An 18525-nucleotide genomic window follows, 5' to 3' on the forward strand; every position below is an offset into this window, starting at 1 on the left:
GTTATCTATGCTACGGCATACATGGTAGTCATTGTATCCAAGCATATGTGATGCATTTCTTTCAAAACCACCGTCTGGATGGATGTCAGGCTGGATATAACCAATAATGGCTTGAGATCCGTTCTGAGCTTGATATTCATACTCTTCCATCCGGTAGTGCGTTTTCAACCGCTCGCACCAATCTGAGATGTGTTCTAGAAGTCGCACGTTTATGCAGTACCTTCTATATGCTGGTTGGTTCTCCGTGATAGGTATATTCTCATGGTGATGTTCTATCACTGCAGCACATCTCTGTAGCGCTAACAATTGCTTCTCCGTTAGTACGCTTGATGTTGCATAACGTAGTAGGTTAGCAGTCGGCAAACCACATCCTTGTTCCTGGCACCTGACTTGTATCGGTAGATTCCATGTTCAGCTGCAAGTGCTGGTTCTTCATCGCTTAAGTTCGTGAAGATTATGTCTTGCCTGATTCGCTCCATAGTAACTCCGGGAGCGGGACAGGTCTCGTAGTTGACGTGCGTCACCTCATTTACCCTTCCGAAAAACCCATTGGCATTCGGCGCCGGGTACGGCACGTATCTAACGATTCCATCATCAGGAGTTTCTACTCCCGACATTCCCTTTATCCAGGCAGAGATCGGTGCTGGCAGCACCAATCTATGTCGTCTCAGCACCTCCAATGCTTCCTGATCCACATTATCTGCAGATCCCAATCTCACACGCTGTTCCAAGTTGTGTTTATGGAGATCTAGCATTGTGTAGTATGCGAACATACTCTCTGATACTTCGTCTCGATAAATCCTTGAGATTGAGCACAATGCATCATGTGTGTCATGTACGATGGTAGGAAAACTCTCGCAGGTTGTTGCAAGCCTGCTGTCTGGAGTGTGTGGCATTAAGTCAAAGCCCTCAACCTTCTTAAACCCATCTAGGTTTGCCGGATCATTTGTCCAGTCATAGGCTTCTATGGTCTTTTTTGGGTCCTGACTCTTTTTGCGTGGTAGCTCTATTGGCCCCTTGTCCTCTTTTCTGTTCCATGGCCTTGTTTCTGTTTGCTTGGTTGTCATTAGCATTAACGGTCGTCTCTACGACCTCTCTTCGTTCAGGAGGTTTCTCCTCTAAACTTGGTAATCCGCCTCGGGTAGATCCCCTTCCCCTGCGAAATCCTCGAGCTCGCGAACGGGTTGCAAAATTACCTGGCTGTGCCATGGTTAGCGACTTACGTCTAATTCCTCTTTCTTAAAATTCCTGTTTATTGTAGCGTAGGTAATAATACGAATTATATATACATTTTGTATTAATTATGATAATTTTTGTATTGCGATTATGTAGGACATCTATACTTCATACTAGGGAGAAAGAAGGTTTGATTTTTTCAGACCTGGAAAATTTTAGTTTTGGGCCTTGCGTATATTGCATGCCCTGGGTCTCGCACCCACCTCGGTCCTGCCCTGATGCGTATGAATACAGAACAGTAAATAGTACTTTCATGCTTTCCTATTGTCTAATTCATCATTATCAGCATAGCGATATAATAAAATCGACCTTCAAAAATCCTTTTAGAACAGACATGCGTATCAACGACGATAAATAGTTAAAGCAGACTCAACCTATTGGTTCGACTCATAAGTTGTGCGGGGTGTAAGGGGTACCTTCCACGAAGGCGCCCAAAAGTCCTCACTTCCACGTAGTACACCCTGGACTGAAGACTAACGAGGCTCTGGCGACTGGCACTATGGCCAGTATAATTTTTTGTGTTGTCCTGTTTTTTGTCCTTGTGTATGCTGAGTGCCAGTTTAGAGCCTCAGCTTTTAACAGAAGTGAGAAAATTTTAAGATTTTTAGTAATGCAATGTTAGAGTTGTTATTTGTAATGATAAGGGGCTGGCACGCGTATAATGTGAAGGATGCAAAATAGCCTAAGTGCTGACGCACCCAAAGTTTTAAATTCAAATTCATAAGTTGTGCATCACCCTACCTAGTTTTTTGTTATTACGTCTATTGATTTGAGCCAAAACTTTGCGATATTGTCGATGTGGGAGACTTTTGTAAATTTTTATAGCTTGCATTAATTTACTGTCCGGCAGCACATATTATTATCGAACGTTTCGGTTGACATAATTATTTATATATATAAATAAATGTGCAGAATTGAAATAAATAGCTACATTGTACTCACCGAAAGAAGTTCTTAATCGACGTCTGCTAATGTTGACACTCCCAAGTAGTCACTGTCACTTCTTTCACTACTTTAGTTTTCTGTTTCCAAATTAATTATAACTGTATCATGTACACGTTCAATCAGCCCATCAGATTCTCACATTCTCTCCTCGGTTTGCTTTACTTTCTCCACATCTCTTGGCCACTGTTCAATGCTCACTTTTTCTATTCCTTCTTCTATTAACTGCTCTACTTCGTCCAATCTGAATTTAATATTTTCCATGGCGATGTGGTTCTTCATTGAACTCCAAACGCATTCTATAGGATTGAACTCGCAGTGGTATGGGGCAAGCGAAGAACTTGGTGATCAGCAGCTTTAGCTAATAAGTCCAATTTATAATTGTTCATGTATTTAATTTTCTCGTCTAAAATTTCACACAATTCAAATTTGTTCACGCGTGCTTCCCACGAAATCCCTTTCTCAGTAAACCAATTTTGAATGTATTTTTTGGATGTTACTGTTTGCGGCAATTTTCTCCCTGACACTATGATACGGTGCATTATCCATCACTATTACAGAATTAGGGAGATATTAGGTAACAGCCTTTCCGTGAAATAATGTTCGAACACATGCGAATCCATTTCGGAATAATAATCGCTGTTTTTCTTCCCCCTTTTCCCCCGGAAAATCAATTTTGCCAACGGAACAAAACCATATTCGGAACCAGCTTGGACCAATATCACCCTCTCACCCAACCCCGTGGGTGCTTTTGCTCCTACCGAGAGACCTTCACGCCATGCTTGAGCCGCAGACGTAACTTTGCAATCCACCCACCTCTTTGATTTGGTATGGCCTTTGTTTGCCCAAGTTTCATCGGTGTAGATGATTTTTCTACCTTCGTTTCTGAAATGCCTTATTGCACGAAGATATCTGTGCCTCCACGCTATAATATCTTCCCTGTCTGAGCTCTGCGGAAGGTTTGTTCCTTCCTTCAAGTATTGCCACCTCTCGAGCCGAGTTTTGTCGCCATCATCAAAGACTCGTCACCACATAGCAACTGACACGTTATACGGAGGACAATAACCAACTTGCAGTATATCCAATATATTCACTGTAAAACGTCCACCGATGTTTATTCAGAGTGTGACGCTTCATGATAAACATCGCTATTCTCAAGTTTCTTCGACTGCACTGTGTAAAACATTTGAATACTCCAAAAGCTTAAACTGCTCTGCATCAAAGATAATACGCCTATACCTCGCTAAATTAAGGAAAGTAATCAGTGTACTTTTGTTAAGTTTATAAGGTTAGTACAGCGCTAGTTTTTCAATAATTCTATTGTAATAATATTTTTCTTCCTATTTTAAATGAATAAAATTAATGATACTTTAAACAGTGTCGTGTCCAGTATTTTTGAAAAGTGTGTGTGTGTTGGGGGTGTATATTTTGTTTAGTATTCAGCCCTCATTTTGCCGTCTTTTCTCGCTTCCGACGTTCCTTTTAGGAATACTGGACTATTGGGGGAGGGAATTTAAAACCCCACCAACCCTACCTCCCTTCGCCACGCCGCTGATTTTAAATAACAACGACTCCATGCCAGAAGAACATTATTATTCTTTAGATGCTTGGATATATGTGCAACCACACCTTTCCAGTGACGTATTTCAGAGTCGATGTATACAAACTTAGGAGCCAAAAATGGCAACAATAACAAAAAAGTGATAACAACTGTGTTCACATATTTTCAGAATTTAATTTTTTTTGTGGTTGGTCTTCACAAAATCGGATAAAATGACTCGGAACTTAAGAAATCATATCGTAAAATTTATGAACATAATTACTATTAGCATGTTGCGAGTTCTATAGTGGTACGTTCCTATTTCTTTTTGGTTATTTGGAGCCAGCTTCCATGGCGGATTGTGTAGCACATCGCTCTACGACACCAGGGACTTGTTCAAATCCCGGAATGGGTATGGATGTTTTTGAGTGTTCATTTATCAATTTCATCATATCATCACTCATCCCATCTTCGCAAATTAGCCAAAAATTACATAAAAAGCGAATTCAAAATAAAGCAAATCAATCAATCAATGGTTATTTGGTTCGAATATTACTAGCGCGGAGATATGATAATCTGCGCAGGCTTCCCCGCTATTATTATCCTCATTTGGCTGTGTGTTGCGGTCTGTCTGATTAACTGTGTTAACTGTTTGTATTTGTGTGTTTACTGCTGTGAAAGTGTCGCTCTATAATTTGGATAAAAACTACTTGAGCTGGATATACTGCTTGCAAGCAACGCGGCCGTCCCAATGAAACCCGACCCTCATGTTGAAGACTTGCGAGGTGGGGGGGAAGGCCACTTCTTGAAATTTCCGAGAAACATCGAAGTGCTCTGTTCCTACCCTGACACCCAGATTAGATAACGCTCGTGCCGCACTTTCGTTGCCTTAATTTGCTAAGTGACCTCACTGACAACATATTTCATTCTTTTCGTAAGTCGTGCATGGATGGAAGAAATGCATTTATATATCAGCGTATTTATAAATAACTTCGTATATAAAACGTGCAATTGCCTAACAAAATAGTTTTACATCTACGAGAAAACAACAATGGTGCGTACATTAGGTTTTATACGTTTGGCGAGAAAACGAATTAACCTATTGATACTTTAGGGAGATGGAACGAAAAATACCGGTAAAATCAAATTAAAATAATAATAATAGGATCCACACAGAAAGTAAACAATTAAAACATGTGCTTTTGGTTATTTATGGCTGTACCCCCCCCAAGCTGTCGCCGTCCGGGTCCATCTACCACAGCCAATATCTGTGTGCTGTGTCTACATCACAAGGGAGGAGCGATTCTCTCTTGAGGACCTCCTTTGTATATTCGAACAACTTCCGTCTCCTGTAGTTCTTTTGGGCGATTTTAATTCCTACCATCGTTTGTGGGTCTCCGTTCGTACAGAGCCCCGGGGTCAAATTGTAGATCAATTCCGTGAGGCATGAGGTTTAACGTTGCTGAATGATGGAACTCCCACATATTGCAGTCCTTCCTCTGGCACATATTCTGCGTTGGACTTGTCCTTCTGCAGTCCCAGCCTTGCTCCTACCACATCTTGGAGCGTTCATCCTGATCTCTGGGAGTGATCACTTCCCTCTCATTCTTACCTTCGAACATCTTCAGCAATCACGTGAACCACACCCTCACTGGAATCTCAGTCGGGCCGACTGGGAAGACTTCGAGCGTCCAGTGGACCTTGAAATCGATCTTGCGTGGACTTTACCACCAATCGACGCCTTAGATGTCTTTTTGTCAGGAGTGCATGATGCTGCACGCACCTCCATTCCACATCCCAGTGGACCTGCGAGGCGACGCCCAGTCCCCTGGTGGACTGCGGAGATCGGTGCAGCCATCAAGGACCGCAATCATGCTCTCGATCGATTTAATAGGAACACACTGCCGCAAACCTCGAGCAGTTCCGCATTAAACGTGCCCGTGCCCGTCAGCTCATTCGAGCCAGTAAGAAGGCGTGCTGGGTCCAATACGTGTCTTCTCTGACGAAGCAGGCTTCGTCGAAAGCCGTTTGGACCAAAGTACGTCGCATCCTGGGGGGGTGCATCTACTCCTCTGAGCGTTCTGGAGCTCGATGGGACGTTGTACACAGATTCCGGAGACATAGCTAATATCTTGGCCACGCAGTTTTCTGATGCGTCTAGCTCTGTAAATTATGAACCACGTTTCCGCCGTGAGAAGGACCGTCAGGAACGACGCCCTCTCGTTTTTCGAAGTCATAACACCGAGCCATACAACTCTCCATTCACTGAACGGGAGTTCGATCAGGCACTTCGAGATTCTAAGAACACAGCTCCTGGAGTGGACAAGATCCACTATGAGATGCTTCGTCATCTGCCCATTGGAGCAAGAAATTTCCTTGTGGCGGTATTCAACAGGCTTTGGTTGGAGGACTCTTTCCCCACTTCCTGGAAAGAAGCTATTATTGTTCCCATCCTGAAATCAGGTAAACAACGCACCGCAGCCTCGAGTTACAGGCCTATTGCCTTAACTAGCTGTGTGTGTAAGTTGATGGAACGCATGATCAACAAGCGTCTCACCTGGTTTTTGGAGGAAAACTGCTTGATAAGTAATTTTCAATGTGGTTTTCGCTCCAACCGTTCCACACTGGACCATCTGGTTCAGCTGGAAACACACATTCAGGATGCATTCCTCAACAAGGAACATTTAGTTGCAGTTTTCTTTGACCTCCAAAAAGCATATGACACAACGTGGCGTTTTGGCATCCTAAAGCAGCTCCATTCTTGGGGCGTCCGTGGCCATATGGCGTACTTTATTAAAAACTTTTTATCTGATCGTTTTTTGCGCGTACGTGTTGGGAACTCCTTTTCGGATCTTCACGAACAAGAGAACGGTGTCCCGAGGGCAGCGTATTAAGTGTGACTCTGCCATAGTAGTGAACAGTGTTATGGCAAGCATTGTTGCCCCTGTACATGGTCTTCTGTATGTAGACGACCTCACGATCTTTTGTCGCTCACGGAATCTCGCGTCAGCTTCTCGTCAACTCCAACTGACGATAAACCGTTTGGTTGAGTGGTCCTCCCAAACAGGTTTCACCTTCTCATCCGAGAAATCCGTGTGTGTTCACTTTTGTCGTCAACGTACATGTCATTTCAATCCTGACCTGTACATGGGGAAATCTCCCCTGTGCTTTGTGAATGAGGTCCGCTTCCTGGGCCTCATTTTCGATAATAAATTAACATGGCTACCTCACCTTCGCCAGTTAAAGTTCTCTTGTCTTCGAGTTCTCAACCTTCTACGTGTTTTATCTCATACTTCCTGGGGTGCTGACAGGACGGTACTGCTTCGCCTGTACCGTGCACTCATCAGGTCGAAGCTGGATTATGGATGTCTTGTGTATTCTTCTGCCCGCCCATCTAGACTTCGCATCCTAAACACCGTCCACCATGCTGGTATACGTTTGTGCTCTGGTGCGTTTCGCACGAGTCCAGTCGCTAGTTTGTACGTAGAGGCATCTGAGCCGTCGCTGTCTCTGCGAAGACAGCGGCTGGTAGTGAACTACTTCCTCCATCTTCGGGGTGTAAGGGGTAACTTCCACGTAGGCGCCCAAAAGTCAACCTCACTTCCACGTAGTGCACCCTGGACTAAAGACTGTGTCCTGTTTTTTGTCCTTGTGTGTGCTGAGTGCCCATTTACAGCCTCAGCTTTTAAGAATACTCAGAACATTTTAAGATTTTTAGTTATTCAACGTTAGAGTTGTTATTTGTAATGATAAGGGGCTGGCCCCCGTATAATGTGACGGGAGCAAAATAGCCTAAGTGCTGACGCTCCCAAAATTTTAACTTCAAATTCAAATCCTCCATCTTCGCTCGATGTCTTCACATCCTTCATTTGACACCATCTCCGACGAGAGTAGGCTGGCAAGGTATCGGCTCCACCCTAGTGTCACTAGACCATTTGGTGTTCGTGCAGACGAGATCCTGTCAGCACTTGGTGTTGACAGTGATCTTCCTTGCGTCTCTCCACTCATTCCGCCTCACCTGGGAGTTTCCTGCACCTTCTATCGATTTTTCCCTTACTGCCCTTCCAAAGGCAGAAACACCAATGGTTGTATACCAGCAACGGTTTTTAGAACTTCGTGCGAAGCACCCCAATTTTAATGTGTTTTACACGGATGGGTCCAAGACAGTCGAATCAGTTGGTTGCGCCTTCGTCCTACACTCTCAAAGTTCCAGTTACTCGCTACATCCTGCCTGTTCCATCTTTACGGCAGAGTTGTACGCCATTCTAAACGCACTGGACTTTGCAGACGTGAATGGGCTGAAGAAAGTCCTTGTGTGCTGCGATTCGACCAGCGTTTTGCAATCTCTGGATTCGCCGTATTCCCGGCATCCGGTAGCGCAACGCATATTCAGACGGCTTGTGTCCTTATCTGCCAGCACAGATGTACACTTCTGTTGGGTCCCTAGCCACGTGGGCATCCAGGGGAACGAAGCAGCTGATGCTGCCGCCAAGTCTGCTGATGCAGATGGCAACGTTCTCGTCCACCTTTTGCCAGCTAGCGACCTGCAAAATGTGTTCCGTTGTCGCGTTCTTGACACTTGGCAGACCGAGTGGGATATGGAAACGGGGAACAAGCTTCACTCTGTTAAGCCCACCATAGGTGCTTGGCGTTCCTCGTCTCGTCCCTCTCGGCGAGAAGACGTTATTCTTACCCGCCTGCGTATAGGACACAGCCGTCCTACTGCAAGGGCTGGACCCTCCGTTGTGTCGTGCTTGTAATGTTATTTTAAGCATCCGACACATTCTCGTTGAATGTGTCCATCTTGCTTACCTCCGGCAGACTTTTAACCTTTCCGGCTGTTTGTCATCCCTCTTGGGTGATGACAGCAGTATTTTATCACGTGTTTTTAGTTTTTTGCGAAGAGCTGGACTCTTCCACCGTCTGTAAGAAGGTTTGTAGTTTGTTCTGACTTTTTAATGTGTCGTGTTTGTCTCGTGCAGGTCTCTTTACAACCTTGCACTTTTAGTTTTTCCCAAGGGGCTATCTACACCCCCTTTTTTTAATCTCAGTCAGAATTTTAGATAAGGGACATTTCCCCGTATACACAGAAGGGTGCGAAATGGCCTTAAGTGCCGACGAACCCATAAATTTTAACTCAATCAATCAATCATTATTTATGCCGGTCACTTGTTCGAAATCTTCCTCTTGAAGAGATACAATATTCATTTCTTCCTCACCCCTTGAAGGGCGGTGGTGGCGTTTTTAACCTTTGTACCGGGACTAAATCGGACACAATCTGGCCCAGTTTATTTTCGTATTCCACGAAATACGAATTGTTATTTTCCTTTCGTACTATTACCGCCGGCCCAGAATTAACACCTGAAAAGCAATTAGCCGTATTTGCCTTCTGAGTGGGGTTATATAATAGAACCAATTCACCAGGAACGTAACTTGTTGCTTGATGACGCCTGCCATAATACTTCTTTTGGGACTCAAATCGATTACGTAAACTTACGTAAATCGTACCTTGTTTAGCCTTTCAAGTTTGTGTGTGTTTGCGCTATTTTCTCAGGGATCTGCGTAAAGCATACTTTCCCAGGGCAGACGGGCTTCGAATCCATGCATGAGGTAAAACGGACTAAATCTACTCTACAGAATGTTGTTCGGGATCTCTGGTGACGATTTTGAAACCCGCTGGCGGCGCTGTTATCAACGTCAGTCTGTCCAAACGGTGCATGCTGAATCACGTCAGTACCGAGAACGCGTGTGAAAGTTGTTGTGCCATTTATCTACAACGATGCCGAAGAAAATTGAACCATACTGGGAGGACTACATAACAGCCCTTTCCGATGCTAAATATAGCTATTCGGAAATCAAAGGAATGTGCAAGAAGCATGGTTTTGTGATATCGAAGAACGGGATCGGTGCGGTATTGAACAAGAAAGGCAAAGGCCGACTGGGCCTAATTCCACAGGGGAAGAAACAGGCAAATCCACGAGCAGCTACGAGTCGTACACCGGACATAGTGAGAAAAGTGAAGGCCCTTGTGTCAGGTGGTAACCCTGCCCCCCAAAGGAGTTGGGAATGTCTGTGTCAACAGTGAACACCATAATCAAGAAGGACCTGCAACTAGAAATGCGGCGAGTTCACAAGCTGTTGCCTCGTCACATTGCGGAACGTGGCACGAACGCTAGACAGCTCTATGAGACCTATCTTGCAGGGGAGAGATGGAAAAATGTGGTGACATTAGACGACGCATATGTCTACCTTAGTGATTGTCACAAACCCCGCGCGATTTACTACCGCCCTCGCGTAAGAATCAATTATCAAACATTGTATCGAGAATGCCAGGAAAGTTTTCCACGGGGTTTCATGATCATCGCTGGATATTGCTATAATGGCAAGCTAGCAATTCGCCGTGTAGCTAATAATGTGAAGGTGAACTCCACGTACTATCAGGATGAGGTTTTAACACCCATTTATAACATAGATATCCCGGCACTGTTTTGGGGAGCCAAAAACCAGGTCTGGGTGCACCAAGATAAAGCATCCAGCCATACCTCCCGTTCGACTCGTCTGTTCTTACAGCGAATGGAGGTGGAAACTGGCAACCGTGCAATTCCTTACAGCAACATTCCGGTCAATGCGCCAGATGGGTCAACCATGGACTTCTGTACATTTGGACTCCTAAAACGGGCCTTAGGAAAGAGACGTCCACGTACTCTCAATGGCCTCTGGAAAGCGTGTCAGGAGGAGTGGGAAAAGTTCTACATGATAGCTCTTAGGAAAATTCTGTTGCAATGGAAATTACGTTGTCGGGCTACAGCGCGGAATGCTGGTTTTCCAATTGAGCATGATCGTTGGTGGCGACATGGGTTTTCATGAACTTATCACCCTTCCAACATTGTCCTCAGAGATCCCGAACGACCTTCTGTAATCCCCGCGTGTAACATTATACGTAAACACTACTGGCTGTAGATAGGTAATCCAGTCATTTTTTGGGTCGGGTTACAAAATGCTTCATTATACTCTGGATGACCCCGTGACCTCTCTCTTCTAAGCCTAAGGTGTTGTGATGATACGCAGTAACAAATTTTATCTGAATTCCGAGTTTAGCACGTTCTTTAAATACTAAGGAATTAAATGAACCACACCTACCACAGTTGAAAATTTTTGGGCAACCAAATCTTAATATGTGCTAGTAGTGTAATATACGGTATTATTGGGACAAAACTTTTCTTGTATAAAATTAGGCTAAAATGCCTATAAAAGTTTATTATTCAAGAGTCCCCCTCTATGAAATTTAAGATTTTGTACAATATTACTGGGATGAAGAGGGAAGAGAAAAGATGACCCCCCCAAATTGATGTGACAAAACCTAAATTTGCTAAAATTGCTGTTTATAAATTTGTTAAAAATATGGTTTTTCTCAATATTGTTTTAACTACACTAAAAACTAATCCAAGATACTCATATGAACCACACACACCTACCCACACATACACCTACACCTACATATATATTTACTTCTGGTCTACTTCCGGTCCACTTCAGGTCTACTTCCGGTTTACTTGACAGATACCTGTGGGTTACTGTGGTGTCTTCTGATTGGCTTACTGTTTCAGATGCGGTTTGAGCTTAGGCTACTTAAAGGGTTTTCGTATTACAAATCAGTTAATATTGTGAGAATAGTTGAAGAGTATAGAGGTGTTTTTATTACCAAAACGTTTATCGAAACGTTGAAACGTTACCAAAACGTTTACCGAAACGTTGAAACGTTTATATAGGAACGATGGAACGTATTGTCATCCTCATCTTTACAATTAGTAAGTAAGTGCTATTGGTAAACTTACGAGGAAAAAATAAAGTTTTGTAGGAATTCCCTTGTCAATATGAATACCATGTTGCTGCCTTTTAGTTTCTGAAATATGTTAAATTATATTACATTGAATATCAATTAACTAACTCTCTAGCTTTCTTGAATCCGAAAGTTCGTGGCTGCAGTTTTCCATTTGTTCTTATCCTGAGCAAGATTTATATATTCCATTCCATCTTTACCAATTTCTTTTTAGGTCCGCCTCCATCTTCGTTTTGGTCTTTTACCATCAGGTTTTCCCCAACAAAACTCTTGTAAACTCTTCTTTATTCTTTTCTCATTCGTGCCCACCTAGGTATTCGTGATTTAATCATCAATCTAATAATATTTTGGAAACAAATATAAATTATGTACTTCTAAATTATGTAACTTTCACCATTCACTTGTTTCTTGATCCCTTTTAGGTCCAAATATTTTCCTAAGAATCTTATTTTCAAATACAACTCAATTTATCTTCAAGAGATCAAGTTTTCGTATCCACAGACAAAATTACTGTTATTGTATACTTCAATTTTTCGTTTCTTAGATATTAAACAAAAATACAAAAATTTATGAAGAGAAAAATAACATGCATTTTCCGAATTAATCCTACTTTTCATTTGTTAGTATTACTCCTAAGTACTTGAATTTGATAACTGGTTCAAAATCGAATAATTATCACTTGGTTTCGGCCTGTAATTTTCTCTTTGCTGCTTTGAAAAATATTTTAACATTATTCTTAATTGTATTTACATCATCTGCAGTTGAGTCACAGTAAGTATTTCGTTAGTTTCTTTTACCTTCCTAATAGCATATTCTAAGACAAATTTAAAAAGCAATAAATATGATGTATCTTTGTTTTATAACTTTTCATAAATTGTTTATTTGTCAGACATATTAACAAGATTTTTAGGTATTTTAAACTCGAATAATGTATATTTTTAGCATCTTTAAATTCAACTTAACTGCCAGGGATTGTATTTTTTTTATAGTGCCATGTGATTTCATAACTAACTAACTCTCTAGTCTTCTTAAAAAGTTCGTAGCTGCAGCAACACAGGCCTTCCATCTATCCATCTATATATTCTTAACCATCCCTAGCAATTTCCTTTAGATCCATCTCAATATTGTCCTATCTTCGTCTAGGCCTCCTCTTACCATCAGGTCTCCCAACAAAAATTCTGTAAACTCCTCTTTTCTCCCATTCAGGCTTTGTAGCACATATCCTGCTCACCTAACTCTTCTTTATTTAATTGTTCTAATAATATCTGGATATAAATATAAATTATGTAGTTCTAAATTATGTAACCTTCTCCACTAACCTGTCTTCTGATCCCTTTTAGGTCCAAATATTTTCTTAACAATTTTATTTTTAAATACACCTTAATTTATATTTGACCAAGTTTCACATCCATATAATACTACAAGCAAAATTACTATTTTATATATTTTAACTTTTAATTTCTTAGAGAGAAATAACATGCATTTCCTGAATTAAGTCTACTTTTTATTTTATTTCCTCTTTAATATAATTTTCATTTGTTTATATTATTAAGCATATCTTTTATCGATGTTTCATGAGATTTGGTCACCTGCGAAAATTAATCCGTTTCTCCTTTTTAGTAATAGTATTTTATTTATATATCATGTCAGGTTAGAAAAAAAGTTCGTGCCTCAGTCAAAGCGATAAGTTGTGTGAAAATTCTGTCTGTTTCAGCATTTGACTTATACCAATCATCCGTATACCGTCTCCTTCCTTCCCTCCCCTCATGAAGCTCGTCCATCCTATCAGCTAACTTTTTGCCTGCAGCCCGAAAAAGAGACTCGGGATTCTGTAAGTTTTTCATACCACTTATTTTGCGTAGATTATCCATAAAAATCATCTTGCACGGTGGATAAAATTCAGGCACTATTTTGCTTAACTCAACAAGCCTCGCAACATCCTCACCTGTATGCTGAAAATTCTTGTACAGCAATTCAAGTGGCAAGTCAGTTATACAAGTTGTCATTTTTACAAAATATTATTTAAAATAGAAGATTTATATATACATTTTTTCGGGGAAAAATACAAAACTCACAATCAAGTTAAATTTAATAAGATTCTATTTGCTAGAAATAACAACACTTTTAAACTTATAATAATTAATAAAATATAACTTAAAAGACAATAATTATAATTATAGGGGTGTAAGGGGTGACCTTCCACGTAGTACACCCAAATGTCAACCTCACTTCCACGTTAGTACACCCTGGACTGAAGACTAACGAGGCTCTGGCGACTGGTCCCATGGCCAGTATAATTTTGTTTGTATTGTCGTGTTGTCCTTGTGTGCTGAGTGCCCCTTTACAGGCTCAGCTTTTACCAGAAGTCAGAACATTTTAAGAATTTTAATTATGCAACGTTAGACCTGTTCTTTGTAATGATAAGGGGCTGGCCCCCGTATAATGTGACGGGTGCAAAATAGCCTAAGTGCTGACGCTCCCACAATTTTAAAATCAAACTCAACCTCAATTATAATTATAATATTTTTATCAGCTCTAGTATTTATATATAAATTTTCTCGGGGGAAAAAATTCAGAATTCAAGTGTGTACATGACCCGAAGAATACAATTTAAAATCACTAATGTAATCATATTTTCAGAACCTCTTTTTTTCCCCTTTCCCTATACTTATCAACATCTAAAACCAACACATATGCCTACATCTGAGCAAATTTCCTATAACTATTCTATGATAAAAACTATGTTGTATTAGGACATTCAGGAGCTCCAACTAATCCGAGTTGTGGGTTCAGGCGCGTGGAAGTGTGTTGGACCCTTTCTTGAGAGTAATCCTCGAAAACTACATGTTACGCATTGCATCTCTTCTTCTTATTATATCTTGTTTGTAATTTTGTTATTTTACGTAGCAACAATAAAAATAAAGATGAAATTGGATAAGAAACACTTATAAAGATCTCCTATGCAGGGGTTCGAACCCGGAAACTTCAGTGGTGAGACCTAAAATCGACCCTTGAGCACTATGCTGGTAGAATAATTATTGATCCACACAATACTTAGTGCCTGTCTGCATCCATACCTAGATGAAAAAATTCGAACCATGTCTCAGCTCCTTGTAACTTATTTAATTATTTACACTTGTGCTTGTATTAGCTCTCTTCGGGTTTAAGATGCCTAGAGATTTAGTTAGTTGTTTTCCACTGCACTATTTGAATTTTTGAATAATCACATGTTAGTTATGAATGCATTGTTGATATCCTGTCTTCGTCAAGCAAGTTACATGATCCTCTATCTCTTTTTTATAGAGAAAAAAATGTCACGACCTTCCCAAGCTAGTATTATTGACGTGAGATTCTTAAGAAGTTGACGTCACATCTACACACACGCACGCACACTCGGGGAATGTTTGGAATGCAAAACTATTGATTTTGTCAACAACTAGGTTAGACGAGAATTCTTGCCAACATTTCTGTGTTGCAGAAGTTTCTTTCTAAAAATAATTGCAATTAAGAAATTATTAGCCCCGTCTAGTTCGATACACTTTTAGACATATTGTGGAGTGCAAGTGCATCCCAGCGCGAAGCAAGTGTAGTAGAATTGTGTTTTTTAACTTCTGCAACTATAAAATAATTCTTATACAATAAAATTGGAATTTGAATCCTTGCGTAAAACAAATTTTCAGTTTTTAAACTTGTAAAATCAGTTAAAATCATGATTTTCAGTTAAATTACACTAAGAGAGCTCACTATGAAATTGTTAGATTTTGGGGAGAGGAGGGTATTTACTCGTACCCCCTTCTCTGACTACTGAGGAGCACTGGAAAAACACCTCTATACTCTTCAACTATTCTCACAATATTAACTGATTTGTAATACGAAAACCCTTTAAGTAGCCTAAGCTCAAACCGCATCTGAAACAGTAAGCCAATCAGAAGACACCACAGTAACCCACAGGTATCTGTCAAGTAAACCAGAAGTGGACCGGAAGTAAATATGTGTAGGTGGGTGTGGGTAGATGTGTGTAGGTGTAGGTGTGTGTGAGTGTAGCTCTTAAGAACTTTTTAACTTAGTTTTATGTGTAGTCAAAACAATATCGAGAAAAGCCATAATTTTAACAAATTTATAAACAGCAATTTTAGCAAATTTAGGTTTTGTCACATCAATTTGGGGGATCATCTTTTCTCTTCCCTCTTCATCCCAGTAATATTGTACAAAATCTTAAATTTCATAGAGGGGGACACTTGAATAATAAACTTTTATAGGCATTTTAGCCTAATTTTATACAAGAAAAGTTTTGTCCCAATAATACCGTATATTACACTACTTGTGCTCGTATAGAAAGTTAGCCGTTTGAGCAGTGGTATCGACAACAGGAGCAGCAAGCATATAGCGGGTACCGAAGTTCATGCAGGATAAAATGTATTTACATTTATTATGCATCTGGGAGAGAAAGGACCCGCGAAATCTATAGCTAGGCGTTCAAAAGGGCGACAGTTCGAAAGGTCTGGAGCTCGCCTTCTGGCAACCCTGTAGGGCGCGTGTTTGTTTGACAAGATAGGAGTGGCGACATTTGTCCTGTATAAACCGTTTCATATAGGGAAAATATATGCGATTGAGCGCATTGTAATATGTTTTAGTAAACCCCAAATGACCACCACCACACGGGTGAGAATGTAATTGAATGTAATTGTTCTACTACAGTATGTCGTAAGGACTTAGGTATGCAAAGTAATTTCTTACTTCCCCCACCCATCTTATTGTTCCTGTATAAAATACCATTTTCCAGCTAGCACATAACAAGCCTGTCGTTCGAAAGGGGTTGGACGTCATCTGCCCCCTCCATAACTTTTATGATCACTGAAAAAATGAGTGTCACTCTGGTGTTTTCCCACATCTATTGATTCATCCTGGAGAAGAAATATACGAGGCTCGCCCATTTCTGGCGATTCGCCTTGCGGGGTGTTGGTTGACTCCCTGCTAATAGCGTCGGAAATATTCTGTGTAGTTCTACAATGAACGACCGTCAAACCGTATGAATCAAGCTCTGTACTCCACCGCGAGAGCTTCGAACTCAAATTACAGGTGGTACGCAAATAGCTGACTGCTTTATTGTCGGTTTAAAGTTGGAAGTGTTTTCCGATTAAATAGATCCTAAAGATTGTGAGGGCATACAGAACCGCTGATAGTTCTAGTTCCATGATGGTCAATTTTTCTTCCTCTTTTTTGAGTGTTCTACTTGCATACGCTATAGAAAGGAAATCATTATTTGCATTTGGCTGTGTTAAAATAGCACCAAGAGCTTTCAGATTCGCGTCACAGTAAACGCGTGTTTTAAGTTGGTAAAAGCTGTTTCTTGGTCTTCCCCCATAGATATTTTTTGCCTTTGTCCAAGAGTTACTGGAGAGGTTGGGCCTTCTCTGAAAAGGATGGGACGTATCTACGGACATATAAACGTAAGCCTAAAAATCCTTTAGCTTGTTTTGTGGTGGATGCGGTGCGGTAATTCTTAATAGGGAAAATAATACGGTCACTCAAGCGGAGGCCATAACGCCCCTCCATATGCCCGAGGGCAACAATATCCAAATTTGCATTTTTGTGGAGAGATTTTTAAGCCAACGTTTTGTAGACACTGAAACAATTGTTCCAGTGTTGTCAACATTTCATTAAAGGTATGGCCCCAGGTAAATAAATCATCCATATAGAAGGCGTAGTTATCACTTTGCATGCCGCTACATGCGAGCTGAACGGTTCTGTTCATTGCTGCAGGGGATGTAATATGACCCTGACTTAAAAAATTAAATTCACAATTTCCTAGGTTGGGAATACAGAACGCTGTGTATTGTTTACTGCTTTTTGTTACTGGAATCTGGAAGAATCCAGAACGTAAATCAGAGTTAGAGTAATATTGCTTTCCGCCCATGCCATGCAAGATAGACTGAATGGAAGGCATGGCCATCGCATCGAACACAGAACGCTTGCTTCAAAAACGACCGTCGTGAATAAAGCAGTACGTTCGGTCACGCTTTTTCACGAGAATTACTGGCGAGTTATAAGGACTTGTACTATTCCGGATTATTCCCTGTTTTTTCAAAGTCAGTACAGATATCTGAATTTTGATGATCTTGTACAAATGCTCTAGATAGCATTTTTGAAGAACTATTTAACATATGTATATATGTACCTTTCTTCATTTGATTAGCTTGAGAGGTGAACCAATTTATATCTGGGGATGTAAGGGGTGACCTTCCACGAAGTACAGCCAAATGTCAACCTCACTTCCACGTTAGTACACCCTGGACTGAAGACTAACGAGGCTCTGGCGACTGGGCGAGTCTAATTTTGTTTGTATTGTTCTGTTCTTTTGTCCTTATGTGTGCTGAGTCCCACTTTACAGCCTCAGCTTTTAACGAAAGTCAGAAGATTTTAATATTTTATAATTTTAGTTCTGCAACGTTAGTTGTTATTTGTAACGATAAGGGGCTGGACCCCATATAATGTGACGGGTGCAAAATAGCCTTAGTGCTGACGCACCCAAAATTTTAAATTCAAATTCAATTTATATCTGCATCAAGCAACCTTGCCTTTAAATTGTTTGCTCTCATTACCACTGAGCATCATTTTTGTTGTTCTCAAGTTAGTAAAAGTTTATATAAAATCTAATCTGCAACCCTCAGCACTACACCTAAAGATTTCATTTAGCACTCTGGGATGTAATTGTTCTGTTGATGCCAGGTAAGAAATAAGCTAACCTAATGAAATAGCTCTTGATCTCGTCATGTATTTAAGATCTTTGTTCTTAGTTAGTTTTGGTAGTGATTGCTCTAATACAGATTTTGTTATATTCACACCGTTTACTGGTTTTTTCCAATTAAGACTTACAGGATCTTGTATAAGTGCTGTATAATCGATCTCTTCACCTCTGTCTACACAACTCTTAATGTACTCACATTTTTTAAATGCAGCTGGCAAC

This window comes from Lepisma saccharinum, chromosome 12 (genome assembly GCF_977018435.1).
Source record: "Lepisma saccharinum chromosome 12, izLepSacc3.1, whole genome shotgun sequence".
In the NCBI taxonomy this organism is placed as follows: domain Eukaryota; kingdom Metazoa; phylum Arthropoda; class Insecta; order Zygentoma; family Lepismatidae; genus Lepisma; species Lepisma saccharinum.